At 39.2% G+C, this 15,005-nt stretch overlaps 1 long non-coding RNA gene across 1 annotated transcript; it reads left to right on the forward strand.

Moving 5' to 3' along the window:
- The first annotated feature begins 4,909 nt into the window (after positions 1–4,909).
- LOC116960784 lies at positions 4,910–12,540 on the forward strand. Its single transcript, XR_004406571.1, has 3 exons — positions 4,910–4,946; positions 10,432–10,487; positions 12,490–12,540. It is a non-coding gene; the product is annotated as an uncharacterized LOC116960784 (long non-coding RNA).
- The last annotated feature ends 2,465 nt before the right edge of the window (positions 12,541–15,005 follow it).

Here is a 15,005-nt window from a genome sequence, read left to right on the forward strand (position 1 = left end):
CCAGGGATGTGCTTTTTTTGCTGCATCTGTGAAATTTCACCCAGCTTTGGACAAACCATGTGTTTGTGAGAAGCTGAGACTGCGCATGTTGCAGAGTGACTTGCTAGGCAGGTAGCTAACCTGTCTGGACCACTTATATATCATGTTACAATTGCCCATCCAGGTAACTTGGTAAGTTATAAGCACTTGCTGTTCTTCATGCTTGTCATGAGTAGGACAAGAGGGGGAAAGAAAAGGTGTTGCAGTAGAACAAGTGATTCACTGCCTAACTTGTTGCTGAAGAGCTCAGGAAGAAGTGTGGCTGGTGCGGCTGTGGCTCCATCACAGAAGGTTTTTAAGATCTGGTTGTCTGAGTGTTTGTTAGGAATGACGCAGGTATAGTTGGTTCTGCATTAGAGCAGGGAGATGGACTAGAAAACCTTTAAAGTTTCCTTTTAAAACTGCCATTCTCTGGTCTGAGCCTTGCTGTGTAGCCTCTAAAGAAATGGGAAAGGTACCCGCGTTTGCCCCATTAGCTCCATTACTGTAGGAGAGCTGTCCACTAGATGTCACTGGTACTTCACTGAAATAAGATTTAAAAAGCCTTTTCTGTAGGTGGTTAAGGAGATGAGGTACAGGTGAGCATCATCCCGGGGCTTGCACCCCTCTGAGGGCCGCTCCTGGGCTAAGCTGGGTGACCTGAGCTGGGCTTGTGTGGGGCTTGGCTGATACCTCGCCCAAGTTTAAGACCAGAAAATTAGACTGTATTATATGTTCAGGTTTTGAAGAGCCTGGGGATGAGTACAGTAATGCTTTTGGGATCTGCACTGTGCAAGCACATTCAGGCAAATGCCTCTTTTGTGGAAGTGTTTCAGTGGTGCTCTATTTACTAGGGTTGTTAAAGATTTTATTTTCTTATCTTCCAAATGCAACAGCTAATTCTGCATTTTATTCCAAGACAAAATTCCATGCTGATAAGGAATATGCATACTTTTGTATACTTTTCCCTTTTAAAAAAATCTGTAAAAAGCATCTGAATGTCCAATAATCTTGTTATCACAAAGATGGCAGATAAACAGAAGCTGGTCTTCACCAGTGTTTTTAATGCGTAAGTTGAACAAATTGTATCTGCTTTATTTCACTTGACCTACTAGAGGTCCCTCCAGTTAAATCACCTGTAGTTCGCCTACAGTTGACTCTTTGTTGACTTACTTAATCATCTGCCTAGTTTTCTGAACAGGTTGTGAGCATTCAGGCTTAAATCAGCCCTTGAAAAGGTCCTGTCATTAGGCAGTAAGGCTCATACCCGATAATCTGCCCGTCACATAATATGAACACAGATGACAATCACTTACCTCTTTTATGTCATGATATAAGGCCAAAATTGCCTAAAATAAGGAAGAAAGCCATTATTTAATCAATGGAATTGCGTCAATTTAGTAAAATTTGTCTCTAGTGTAAACAACTGGAATGTCTTTGCGCTCTGTGAAAACAAGACTAAATTACTTGCAGATCTTGCAGATAGAAAAACATAGGAAGTGGATTTGTAGGCTGACACATTCAGAGTTTTGGAGTATGTGTTTAAAATAATTATCCAGATTACACTGAATTACTTAATATATTTTTTTGCATCTTGTGTATGCACTTTTATTTTTGAAACAATAAAAGCAATATTACTCTTTTTTTCAGTCATGCTTGATTATTTGAGAAATTCCTTAGAACAATATAGGATTATTACCAATAAGTGTAATTTAATAAATATAATTAAGTAAGAAATTGTCAAAAAAGAGTTTTAATTTTTAAGGGTGAGTTGAAGAGAAGTTATCAGTGTGTCCCAGGACAGAGAAATTTTTGGTGCATATACATATAAGAGACTCAATGTGAGAGAATGTTCTTTCATTAAAAAAAAATTAGAAAATAAATCTAAGTTTCCTCCTTGTAGCCTCATACATTTTTAAATAGCACAACACAGTAAAGAATTTAGCAATTTCTAGATTCATGCATTTACCCAATTACCCAGTTTTTAGTACTATGAACACTCAACATTTAGTGACTACCCCGAGGAACAATCTATATGTGGAAAAAACAGAAGCTGCATGGACTATTGTGATATCAGCCTGCAGGTATTTTACATATCCTTAAGTTTTCCAAAGGTCCAGTGGAAGAAAAGGTGAGTGTCTTAAAGATGTATGTTTCTAATCTATAAACACCATAATTTCTTACTTGCTAAAGTAAATTTTATTTGCACTTTTGTAACTGGCCTAAAGTGACCAGCTGGAGTATGATCAATAATGTGCTTGACCTGATGCCTCTAGAATGCAAGAGATGCCTACGTAAGTCTTCCTCACTGATTCAGAAATTGGGATTGCTCCACAGAGAACTTTGTAGGAAGAAGCTAGTCAGGGAACCAGACATTTTTATATTTCTATCTATCTATCTATCTATCTATCTATCTATCTATCTATCTATCTATCTATCTATCTATCTATCTATCTATCTATCTATCTATCTATCTATCTATCTATCTATCTATCTATCTATCTATCTATCTACCTATCTACCTATCTACCTATCTATCTACCTACCTACCTACCTACCTACCTACCTACCTACCTACCTACCTACCTACCTACCTACCTACCTACCTACCTAGAGCTACTCTTGTAGCTTTTTGGAGATTGAAAAAAGCACTGTGGGAAAGGAAATAAATCATGGGTTTAATGTGTAGATCTTGATTCAAGACGCTTCCAGAACAGCCCCTTTACACAATGAATGCCCAAAGAACCAAGTTGAAAGACATTTAATAATCTCAGCACTTTGTAGGATTGATCCTTAGCTGTGACACAATAGCTGACAGACAAAAGGTAGAAGGGTGGGCAAAATTTCAGCACCAAAGATCACAGAAGAGATATAGTAAATATGCAATGCATTGGTCGTCCCCTTCTTCTTCTTTGAGTTGTTTGGAGTTGTGGTTATGCAGGGATTTTGAAGGGGTAGGGTCCATAGCAGGGAAGGAGCTGTCAATCGAAAGAGTCTGCACCTCACTGTTGTGGTGTCCTCTTCTGCCACAGTCTGTGCCAGGCTCTGATTTGAGGAAACACTCCTCTGCTTTTATGCTAGCTGTGTGCAGAAGCTCCCATCAGCAGGAGGGTGCAAGGCCAGACTGTGGTCCGTGCAAAGGTGGGACAGACTGCCTCCTCTCTTCATCATTTGTCAAGTTGTACCACATGGAAGAGAGCTTTTGAAAGATGCTGGGCTGCATCATTTCCCTAATTGTGGTTAGGGAACAGCAGTTGTGGCGGTGCTTTCTTCTCAGATTCATTTTCAGGAAGATAAAAGGAGAAAGAAATGTCATCTCAGTGGAGATGGAGAATTAGAGTCAGAGCTCCTGGTTCTGTCCTTGACCCTGCCAACACAGGAGCTACAAGTTACGAACCAAAGTTGCAGAAGAATCTGGTGTTCCCTGCCCCAAAGCTTTGGGTCCAGATTTCTGACAACCCATGAAGAGTGGGCTTGTCACCATGTAATACCTAGAGTCTCCTCTACATGTGTGATAGTTACTCTCCTGCACTCTCCCTGCACGTTGGAGGTTAACCCTCCACAGAGGGATATGAACTTGAAACTCCTTTGGTTTATCTGAACATACGGCTTCTACAGCTCTCTCCCACGTCTGTCTTCACTACCGGCCCTAAAGCCACAATCTGGCTAAACACAAGTCAGCACGTTTGTTGCCACTGGTGTTCCTGTATAACCATTTATCCACAGGATCCAGAGTTTCTGTATTTCCATGGTGACAACTTTAACTGGACCAGATCTCAGAATCCACAGGTGGCCTCTTGCAATGAGGTGTGTTTCCCATTTTATGGTGGTGGTACAAACTAAGGGGTCCTTTCTGCAGGCAAATTTTATGGGCAGGAGAAATGGTTTGTCCAGCTGAAAACAGAGTGGAAAGGTGTGAGTGGGGAAGGTTTTGGTAGGAGGGTCTGTAAATCCTGAGGGACAGTTCATATTATTCTGGATTTTGAGAAATCAGCAGGAAGGCAGCTGCCAGCTCCGGTTTCATTAGGGTGATGCTCCCTGAAACAGCCTTGGCAGTTGGCTTCGTTTACAGGTCAGTGTAATGATAAAGTCCACTTCCCTTTGTTGGAGGGGTTGCTTTGGATATCTGAATATGTTTATTCAGAAATGTCTGATATAGTAGCTGATAAAGAGAACGCTATGCTAGATTTTCAGAAAATAAATATATCTAATAGCCAATAATCAGAGTGACATCTCTGTATTTGTCTGAGAATCTGATTTCTACCGCTTCATGCTCTAGGGTATTGTTTCTCTTCTTTTGTCATTTAAGATAATTTGTTACCTTTTAACTGAATTTTTAAAAATGCTCTTTATTGTTACGCTCTGCATAGTAAAGCATACTTAAGCAGCAAGGTAGAGAAATCTGCACCTTGAGAGAGTATCATGTTGTACTGAGACTTCTGAGAGATTAGCTTTTGAAGAACCTCTTTGTTTTTATTCTGAATATGATCCAGTCCTGGGGATTTAATTTTCTTCTCCAGATCATTATATTTGCATGTTTTTTTATCAAAGAAGGAATGAGTTTAGGTCATGAGCCTGTAAATCTGTTCTCACATAATTTATTAAGTCACATGGTATTGGTGCTATTGAAGGGAAAGATGCTGTTTATCTTTTAATTTCACACTGACATCTAGTCCTTTCAACATGGTTTTCATCTTTAGGGCTCAGTGCATCATTCTGGTTTCCCACACTATGATTGTCCAGGGATTGGCAGGTCTGTGAATAAAACTAATGTAAATTTTGTTCTCTTTCTGCTTAGACACTCTCCTTTCTCCATCTCCTTACAGTGCCCATCATCCACTGAAGGCAAGTTGCAGTTCGTAATGCAAAACTGGCTCTCTGCTGGGTAGCCTTCGTTGGACAGAGGAGCAGAAGTTTAGCAGGATCCTGTAAGTCATTTGGGTTTTCTCTCAAGTCAGCCAACTCTCTGTGTTCAGAGCCCAGATAATCCTTTCGTTCAAAAGACTGTTCTCATCCATTTTCCACAAAGAAATCTGAAGAGTTTATTGTTTCCGTGTTGTGATCCCTGAACAGTTGCTGCGGTTTCTGAATGACTTCTATCATTTATGAAATTGCAATGGAATACTTCGTGGGATTTGCAGAAAAAAATTTCTGGTTTCCTACTCCTTCCTTCCATTAACACTCTGACTATCCCAGGGAGTAAGTGCAGCTGTGTTCAGAACCACAACCTCTAAGGAACGATAGCGTGCTGGTGTGTCGCGGCAGGCAGGCGCAGCGTGACCGTGGGGAATGGCTCCACGAGTGCCACGTATGAGGCAGACCGCCTGCGGCTAGGGCCAATGCTATCTTTGTGGGGATAGGCAAACAGCCTGGTTTTGCTTGCACAAGCTGAAACCACTTTTGGCTCTGAAGAGGGAAGGAACAGGACCAAAGTCAGTTTTGAAAGTGGATTTGAAAGCTGCGTCTAGTTAATTTAGATGCCCTTCTTATTAGGGGTTCAAGCACTAAGGGATGAAAAGTGGATTGATCCCTTAAGGTCTTCAACTTCCAGGTCCAATTCCTGTTGATGTTAATGGGGAATGGACTCACAAGACAAAAACAGTAAAGGTGGCCTCCAAGGATGAGTATTGTTGTGATTTCCCAAGCCTTTGGATCCTACTGGGAAACTTTCAGACAAAAAGCAAAAAGCTTCCTATTACCAAAGGTCCAAATACTGTATTTAACAGGGGCTTCCTCCAGGTTTCTAAAGGCAGCTGATCAAAGCATGGCTTTGTGAAAGATGGCACAATACGCTTCACAGGCACCCAAATGAAGTTGCTGTCTTGTAGAAGCAGCAGCGTGGCTGAGTGTTAGCCTGTGCTTCCCAGTAAGCCTGATTGCCACATCGCTCCTCTTCTCTGAATGAGCAGCTCTCAGAAGGCAGCTACTCTCTAGTCAGGTTGGTTTTAGGTAAGCCTAGTATAAAGAGTGGGATTGCATTATAACTATGGGGAAGAAAGTGCCAAGGTTTTTTGAGTGATTGTAACACTAAGTTGTAAACTTAGTTGTAGCAGGCTCCAAAGACTGAGGAACTGTGGCCTGTCAGTCCAGGAGCTGGGACTCCTGTTTGACATTGTCTGCTCAGCTGTGACATAAGCGTGCAAATATCTTGCTTGGACTGCTAGCATTGACAGGAGATGAAGGTGCCAGTGTTGATGAATAGCAATATTTGATTCAAGTTGGATATTCTTGGTTTCAAGATAACTGTTGAAAGTTCTGTTTCTAGTGTCGATGCATGTCTTCTGAAGATGTGGGATGCTGTTTTGTTTGGCTGGCTGACTGGTATTTGTCAGACTTTTTAAGACCTCTCAGAGGTTTAAACAACTGTACATTACTGTTGTTATTATCTATCATAAAGTATTTATTTCATTGTAACTTGGTCAGTATTTTATGCAGAGCGGCTCAATCTATCTTCTAATACCTGTGAGTTATGGTCTGGCTCCTTGCCAGTCATTTATCCAAAAACTTGGTGCTCTAGATTTTGCTTCTCTCAGTGAAACAGCCTGAGCTCTTCTGGTCTTGGGAGCAGCGGATGTAAACATGTGACATTACACCCCACAAATGGCATCATGTTTACAGTGCAAGGGTCTGCATCACCTCTGTGTTTCAGTTCATGCTGCCTTAACCCCATTTATTTCAACACAGGTGATCTGGAATAATACAGGTGATAGAGAAGTTAAGAAAAATGTCTGTAGGCCGCTATAAACAGTTAAAAGTAATACAGCAACCTGACTCAGCCTCTCAGATGGCAAGAATTCCTCCACTGCATTAAAGTTATGTGGCCAGTATACTGGTATCCATCTTCATTACTTGCATATTTTACTGTGTTTAAAATTATGATTAAAGAAGAGTCTGAGAGTGAGGTAGAAAATATAGAACGCTTGAATTCATTAAGAGGCAGAGGAGATTGATTAAAATGTGCTTTGCAACCCCAGACTAGTTCCTTACCTGTTATGCAGAAACACAAGCTGTGGCTTCTTTAAAATCCACTGCCAAGAGAACAAAATGTTGCTTGCTTTCACTTCTTTTTTTTTTTTTTTTTTTTACTCTGATTAAGCCTATTGTTTTTGTATGAATAAAACTGGCCACATGTCCATCCACAAATACTTTTGTGATGTGCCTCGTCCGGCAAGCAAATACTGTTTAATTTCTTCTGATCACTTTTCCTGATGAACCGTTCCATTGTCTGTATTGTTACAGCCACAATTAAAAATTCTTCAGCTTATTTCCTGGTGTCTTTTCAAAACAGAATATGGTTGATGATTTTTTACTTATATGATGTTAGGCCAGAAAGCCCTTTCCTGGGCTCTTACTCAGTTGTTCCAGGAGCTATATAAAACCAGAACAAAGGCGATGTGTGTCCATATTGCATACTTTTTAACTGGTTATTCTAGAAAGACAGGAATTCTCCTTAACTGAGAGAAATTCTCTTTTCAATTCCATTAAGTGTATACCAGGATTGAAAAATCTGACCATTATCATTTAATAGTAGATGCTTGCTGTCTCTGATAACTTTGGTGATGAGAAGGAATTAACTGACATCTTGCCTGTTGCAAGAGGTTGTATTTCAGAGAATAACTTGATAATTAATTTTTCCTGAAAAGGACACTATGTCTTAGTTATTTCCCTTGTAGGAAAGTCTGGTTCATCAAAGCCTGGCCTGCTGCTCAGGTAAGTTCAGGTTTCACAGGAAAATTAAAGACCAGACATTAGGATGTCACAAGAAGATTTTGCAGAGGCTTAATGTAGCGTGAGCCAATTTAGAAAATAGTATTTGTATTTATTTTTCACATCTGGCTTTCTAAGTTGTAATTAATTTTTAGTCTAACCTGTTTCTAACAGTTTTTGCTTGTATAGAACTTTCCAGTTATTTGGAAGCTTTTTCTGCTGATAACCTTTATGCTGATAAATAAAAACAAATACTAGAAGACAGCAGATCTCCTAGAGAGCCATCTTGCTTATATAGCTGTTCCTTCCCTGGGTATCTGCCACTGCCTCCAGGGAGCAGGATGCAATGAAACTGTAGACACTCCTTTGAGGGATTCTCACTGAGCTGTTGACAAGTTCTTCATGGGCTGTGGACAATATACCACTATGCACTTGTGTCACACCACAGGGCCTCCCATTGACGCTTATCCTTTTTGTTTGGCCTCTGACCTCCACTGCTTGCCACTTAGTGAAGTGGCAGTTCAGAAAAGAAAGCAAAAGTCAGACCAAAGTAGCTTTTATCTACCTTGCATAGCTGAGCTTGTACTTGTTGATATTTTTCAAATTGCTAATAATTAATACAGATCCTATATATTTTTTGCATCTTAAAATACAACCATTCTTGAGTATAAAGGGACAAAATAGCATTGTTTCCCTGCTACCCAGATGTGTGAATTTTCACCCTGACATCATTATTTCCCCTTCCTCCCCCCTGTCCCCCCCTTTTTTTTTGTTAATCAGAGGTAATCCAGAACTAACCCCAGAGAGTTAAAAAATGTACAAATGCAAATTTACAAGTTTAGTCCCTCTGCAATTTCTGACTTTCACACGTGTTAGTGATCTGCACTTGGGATTACTGGACTGAAAGAAAAATGTCATGTTTAAGTATCGTTTAGACAATCCATGCAGCAATGATTTTGAACGTGAGCTTCTCATTCATTTGGGTAATTAAAACACTCCATTATCATTGTTCAGTATATAAATGTCAATCTTTGAAGCCTGGAATGGAAATAATTGTATTACACTGGGTCTGTGACTGCAGAGCTATGGCACTCCAACTCTTCACACAGTGATGCCAAAGAATAACTTCAGTGTCCTCCAAGTCTGTTAATTGAATTACTGGATTACAGGAATGCTGAAAACCTTCTCTTTCTAACCAGGATTTTGTGGTGTCAAGGTGTTGTACAAAACCAGAATGAAAAATCACCTCGTGTGACACGTGGCTTGGAAATAACCCCATAAGCCTCCTCCATTCCTTTGCTTGATCTCAAGTAGCGGTTGGATGCTACCTCTCCTCCCACTGAGTTTGGAAGTGGTCATCAAATGAAAGGGTAGAGCTAGAGGGAAGGAAGATGGTGATTTAATTAGAGATCTAAGGGGTCAATTTATTTTCCCCAGCATGTAGTATTGTTGTAAGTCAACATTTATTGATGTGTGGTGATTACAGGCAGCCAAGAAACTGGCCTGTACATCTATTCTTCTAGATTTGTAACAGCAGAGACAGGACCCTTTGCTTTTAAGAATGAGCAGTTTGCCCACTTTGCTTGCAGTTAAGCTGATCTAGAGAAAAGATTCAGTGAAAATGAGATTAGTTGAAATATGTAGGAAGGATAGATTGAAAAGAAAAGCAAACGTTAAAAATTGGCAGTGGCCATTTACAAAACAGGCAGAGCTTTGAAAATATGCTCAAGAGATTTAGGAGCATAAATTTTATTGAAAGTCTGCAGGATTTGTATTCTAAACACCACATAAAGTTTTGAGTATTTTCTCTAGTATTTATACGTAAGTTTAGCAAAAAGAAAGTTTATTAGAAAATGTTTAGTTTTGAAGATGCAGAACGTTGGGAAATGACTAATTTATCTTTGAATATGTTTACTTACTAAATATTCAGTTTTGACCAGCAGTTTCATAGTTTTAGCCAGTGTTGCAGACATCAAAGTATTAGTTGTGAAACTATGCTTTCTTTTATTCATTCAAGAAAGAAATTAAGATTCTGACTCTTATGTGGGTGGAAGAGCTCATGATTTAAAAAGCTGTCTTGTATATGAAGATGGAGAGATGTCTGAGCTGTGATTTTATATATTTTTTAATACTTGCCAGGAGCATTACAGAAAGTGACAGTCAAAACAAAAGTTTCTTAGTGATGGTTAAACATCAAGGCACTAGTGGTGAAAGGAAGCTGCTGGATATCACAACAGTTTAAGTTAATGCTGTAATCAAGTTACCTTCATTTGCTCCTTTGTTTCATTAAGATAGAAATATTGGACCACGCTGAGCATCTAATCCTTTTTCATGCCTTTCAATGAACTAAGAAGGTGGTCCTTGCCTAAAACAGACAGACAATCATCAGACCACTAAGGTGGCCAGTTGTAGCTTCATTTGCACTGGTGCTCAGCGGATGCCCGGCCTTTGCAGGATTGGTGCCAATATTTATAACTCAAATCTACTGCATAGCGCTTTTTCAGTTCTTGATTCTTAACAGGTGCTCTCCCCTGCCCAGTGCTCTGCAAACTGTGAAAGCAATTGAAGGTATTATAGTTAGACACTAAATACATCATGAAGATTAACTTGATAAATGATCAATTCTGGCCTCATGCTTGAAATTTAAGTCAATTGTCTGGATGAAATGTGTAAATCCCTGTATAACAGACATTTATCTCTTTCCAGACTTTTCAGTGCTTTGCACAAGATGAAAGCAAGCAAGTGGATAATCTTTTCTGGAGGTGATGCTTTATTTTTTCTTCCATGAAGTATAATTTCCTGGGATGTGGTGTCCAGCTGTGTGCATGCAATATATTTTGACAATGTGGGACACAGGTATTTTGCGAGTGTTTCCACTGATGAAGCTCTGAATAACCTAGGATCTGATAGAAAGTGGGATCTTCCCTTCCAAACATTCCTGCCAATGTCCTACAGGTCACATCCCTGTTCTTGAGGCTTGCCCCTGGACTAGGGTGATGGGAGTATTTATTCTTCCTAATAGCCTGCAGGAATTGTTCTACATATGCTTTAGTGGGAATATTTTCTTTCTTCTCTTAGCTCTTGCCCTTCCCTCCCTCTCTCCTCACCCTAGATTCTTCCCTTCTTTTACCTTTTCTGGATGGATTGTACATTTTCAAAGTTGAATGTTTGCTTTTTTTTACATTGTTCCCTAAGTGACATGGCTGAAGTATTACAGGCGGGTCATCAAAGGATTTTTAAAAAGGAAATTGTCAGGAATTCACATACGTATGACCTATGTCTTTGCATAGCAATTTTTGTGGGTTATCAGAGCAAAATATGACCTGCTTTGACAGTGGTAGCATCATAAGCTCTTACCTTTAGGAATTCAACCTCATACTTTTACAGCCTATTCATAGTCCCTTTGGATATTTTAAACACAGCATGTTAGGATGTTGGTTAACAGCAAATAAACCTGTGTGCTGACCTGCCCATGTGCTAATAATAAGTCACGAGTCTGCTTTTTAAGAAACTCTGTCACAAATGGTGGTTGAAAAAATAAATGAACGACCAAATTCCTACAGATAAGACCGTCCAGATGGGACTGCTGGGGGGTAGGTTAATGAGTTGGCCCTGTGGCCTCGACAGTCTTCCTTCAAAAAAGGGGCACGTGTTGTTCAGACGAGCCCATGGCCTCTATTTTCCAAAGGTGCAATTTACCATGGAGTGAAGGGCCAGCAAAAGGTCTCTGCCTCAGGCTCACATGGGGCTTGACTGATAGATAAGCCTTGTGCTAGCAAACCTCATTTTTAGGGAGTAAACTAGTGCTTCTGGTGGGTTGCTGAAGAGCAACCAAGCCTAGGAGTGAACAGTTTGTACGGGCTTTTGATACACACTCCTGGTCCTTAAGGATTTGCAAAGGCATGTGCTTATGGGTTAAATAGATGTATGATTATCTTGCTTATACCTTTTAATGAGTGTGCATAAAGACTGTGTATACGGGAAATACGCCATCTTTTTTTTTGCAAGAATTGGATGGCTTTAATTTCTAGTTTTGTTTTTTTGTTGTATCACTATAGTAATTAGTTCCACTTTTCCATAATACTAATCAGTTCAGCATTTTCTGAAAGGACTTTTTGTACCGAAGAAATTACTTCCATTTGCATAGAAAGTTGGATTTGCTTAAAACAAGAAATGACGTTTTTGGCCAGTAGACACAGCAGATATTAGGTACCTTTTCTGGGGGGATGGGAGGTGGCTAATAATAACACCAGTAGAAACAACAACGATATGCAGCTATTATCTCTATTGCAATAGCATTTCAGTTTCTGGGGGCATGGGGTGACTCTGCTGCTTTATGCCTTGGACAAAAATATAGCATGGGTAACTACTAAACTCCTTGGTCTTGGGAGCTGCTTCCTCTTTTGGCTGATGGACAATTTGCAGAGTGAGTTCCATGATTTCTAGTGTCTCAAGAGTGCATTAGAGTTTCACAGCAGGAGATTTGTAAAAGGGAAAGGAATGGTGTACGGGGAATTAAAAGGTCTGTAAAACTAGAGGCTCGCTCTCCTGTGTGGAGTGATCTTGTCTAAATCAATAAATGTCCGTGGTCTGTGTTTTTCAGCTGTGATTATTAGGACTGTGTGTTCTGTCAGTGAATTCTGAGCAGAGCCAATATTGTCTTAATAACACCAAAAAATGTATTTACAGCTATTTGTCCAAATTCTGAATAACTGTTCCTTTTGTTCTCTGTCCTTTGCTATTCCCAAACCATAATGCAAACAGGTTTTGGCTCTGAGTCCAGTGAAGTATTTCTAAGCATGCTTAACTCCAGGCACATGACTACTCCAGTTAACATTTGTAAGACTTTCTACAGACTTAAAGGTAAGCACATGCTTAAATGGTTTGCTAACTCAGAGACTCATTTTTCCTGAGTATTTAGTAGAACATTATTTTTAATGACTGTGGCATGCACAATAAAAGATGTTATTGAATAAAGATCATTATTTTCTGTCATTCATTTTCCATTACTCTATATTCATCATTAACTATGCTCCTGATGAACTGTTTATCTTGGATCAAAAACTGTAGTAGAGGGGCATCAATGAAAAGTTGCACTTTGATATAACAAGTAGTCAGAGGCAATGACTGAACAAAAACTTTAGAAGTCCAAGATTTCTTTTGCAGAAATGCTGTGTAAACACATGGAAAAATGAAATATAGCAAAAGAATAAGAAAGCAGGAAAGGAGTGACTATATGCATGTTTTCACTGCAAAAGGGTATTTTTTTTACTGCAGCATAACTGGTGCCTGCTAAGTCTTATCCTGCAAGGTCCTACAGGCATTACAGATTTTAACCACATGGTAGCTAAGTAGGCTTAACTCTTTTGCACTCAGCAGCGACTGACTTTGCCAACTCCAATCTCTTAGAAAAACTACAGTGCTTAGTTTCTGCTAAGTGGGATAGCTAACATTTAATACTACAAAGTTATGAAACTACCACAGCAAAACCAGAGTAATATTGGCAGTGAAGAGAAAGCCTATTTTCATTTACATTTAATTTACAATAATTATTAAATCAGGGTAACAGCTAGGGAAGAGACATTCACAGGTATTAGACAAAGACAGCATCACAGCTGAATTCTTAAAAGTAAGAACATGAAACAGAAAACCAACTAGCTGGTTATGAGGAGGACATGTTGTTTATGAGCTGTTCGGCTACATTTTCTGCTGATCCATCTGCCTGTGGAAATCCTCTGCCGTCTCTTGAAGACTAAAATATCATTCTGAAGATAGAGTCGGGATTCAAGCAGTACCATTCTCCCCAGATATCTTCTGATGAGGTGTCAGCTTCCTTTTGGCAGAGCCTTGAGGATAGATAAGGGACTGTGGTTACAGGCACAAAGGGCTTTTATGACAAGGTGAGAAAGAGAAAGTTTCAGATTAGTAGGAATTTGTATCTTTATTGTGCTTTTAACTTCAGTTTCAAATCTTAAAACAGATTTTTCCTGGTACATGAACTCAGTGAACTAATGTCCTATTGCATTTTAATTTCATCACTGACTCTCTGACTTCAAAGCCTGCTCCAAGTCTAGAGAAAAGTTCACAATCCCCTTGATTTGGCTACAGAATTGTGAGTTTGCTGTATGTGATCAAAAACCAGGGAGAGCTCTTGAAATAGATCAGCCAAGAATAAAAAGTCTACTATATGTTTTGAAAGATCCATTGTATTTGTACCTGGATAGTGAATAATCTTAACTAGCTCTCCACTGCTAATGGACAGGCTACTACTTTTTAAAGGAGCAAATAGAAGAAGCCTCGGGTGTTTAAACTAACTGAAAATAAAATCAAGTAAATCAGTAAAACAAATATTAAAAAATGCAGGATGTATTTCTTTCCTTTCCCTAATTCTCTCTCCCATAGTTGTCGTCTTCTCTTTTTTTTTTTTTTTTTTTGTTTTTGTTTTTTTTTTTTTTTTGTTTGTTTGTTTTTGTTTTGTTTTTTATCCAAAAAAGTTTTTAGGTTTGTAAATCTGTTCCACAAATTCAAGTTTTGGAGCTTCAAAACTGTGACCTGTCAAAGTTCACTCTAAGCCTGAGGGATATATCACATTCCATAAAATTGTTAAGACTGTTCACCAGATCAGATGGAAATCTAATAAGTGCAGTAGTATCTCACCACTTAGGAATCACTTTCAGCATTTTGTGTGGCCATCCTTTGAGATAAAAGTCACTGGTGTGTGAATTCAATTATTTCACACACGTAAAACTTTCCAAATCACTCCTGAGTTCCCATGTTTTAGATATACCCATACCTGTTACGTTACTTTGGCGAGTGTCAACTGTACTTTGACTTTGTGGGAAATGAAGTCAAAAAGAAACAAGATTTGGTTCACTGGAAAAAGACAGAGAGAATGGAGTTGGTGAAAATTCATGAGGGTAGATTTTAAATTCCCTTTCTTTAGGTTATTGAAAGAATCCACACAGACTGAGGAAATGGTATTATTACTAGCACTGCACTGTACAGAAACTGCAGAGCAGAAATCAGCAAAGAATATTAAGGAGAAGACCCCAGATTTGGGCCTAAACATTTCTAAGAAGTGATAAGAAACTCAGGTTGACCTTTTCTTTAGTAGAAACTGGATGGGTCCAAAGTTAGGGTCTAATTCAGGTAATAAGCCAGGTGTAAATATTGTTCTTGTGTTGGTCAGATCTATCACTCCATTCTCATTTACAGTGGGGCTCGCTGTACAATAACAATAATTTGGCCTCTGGTGCTTTGGGAAAACTTCTACAATGAGG

Source organism: Tyto alba, unplaced genomic scaffold, assembly GCF_018691265.1.
Source record: "Tyto alba isolate M040663 unplaced genomic scaffold, T.alba_DEE_v4.0 Super-Scaffold_16, whole genome shotgun sequence".
NCBI lineage: Eukaryota > Metazoa > Chordata > Aves > Strigiformes > Tytonidae > Tyto > Tyto alba.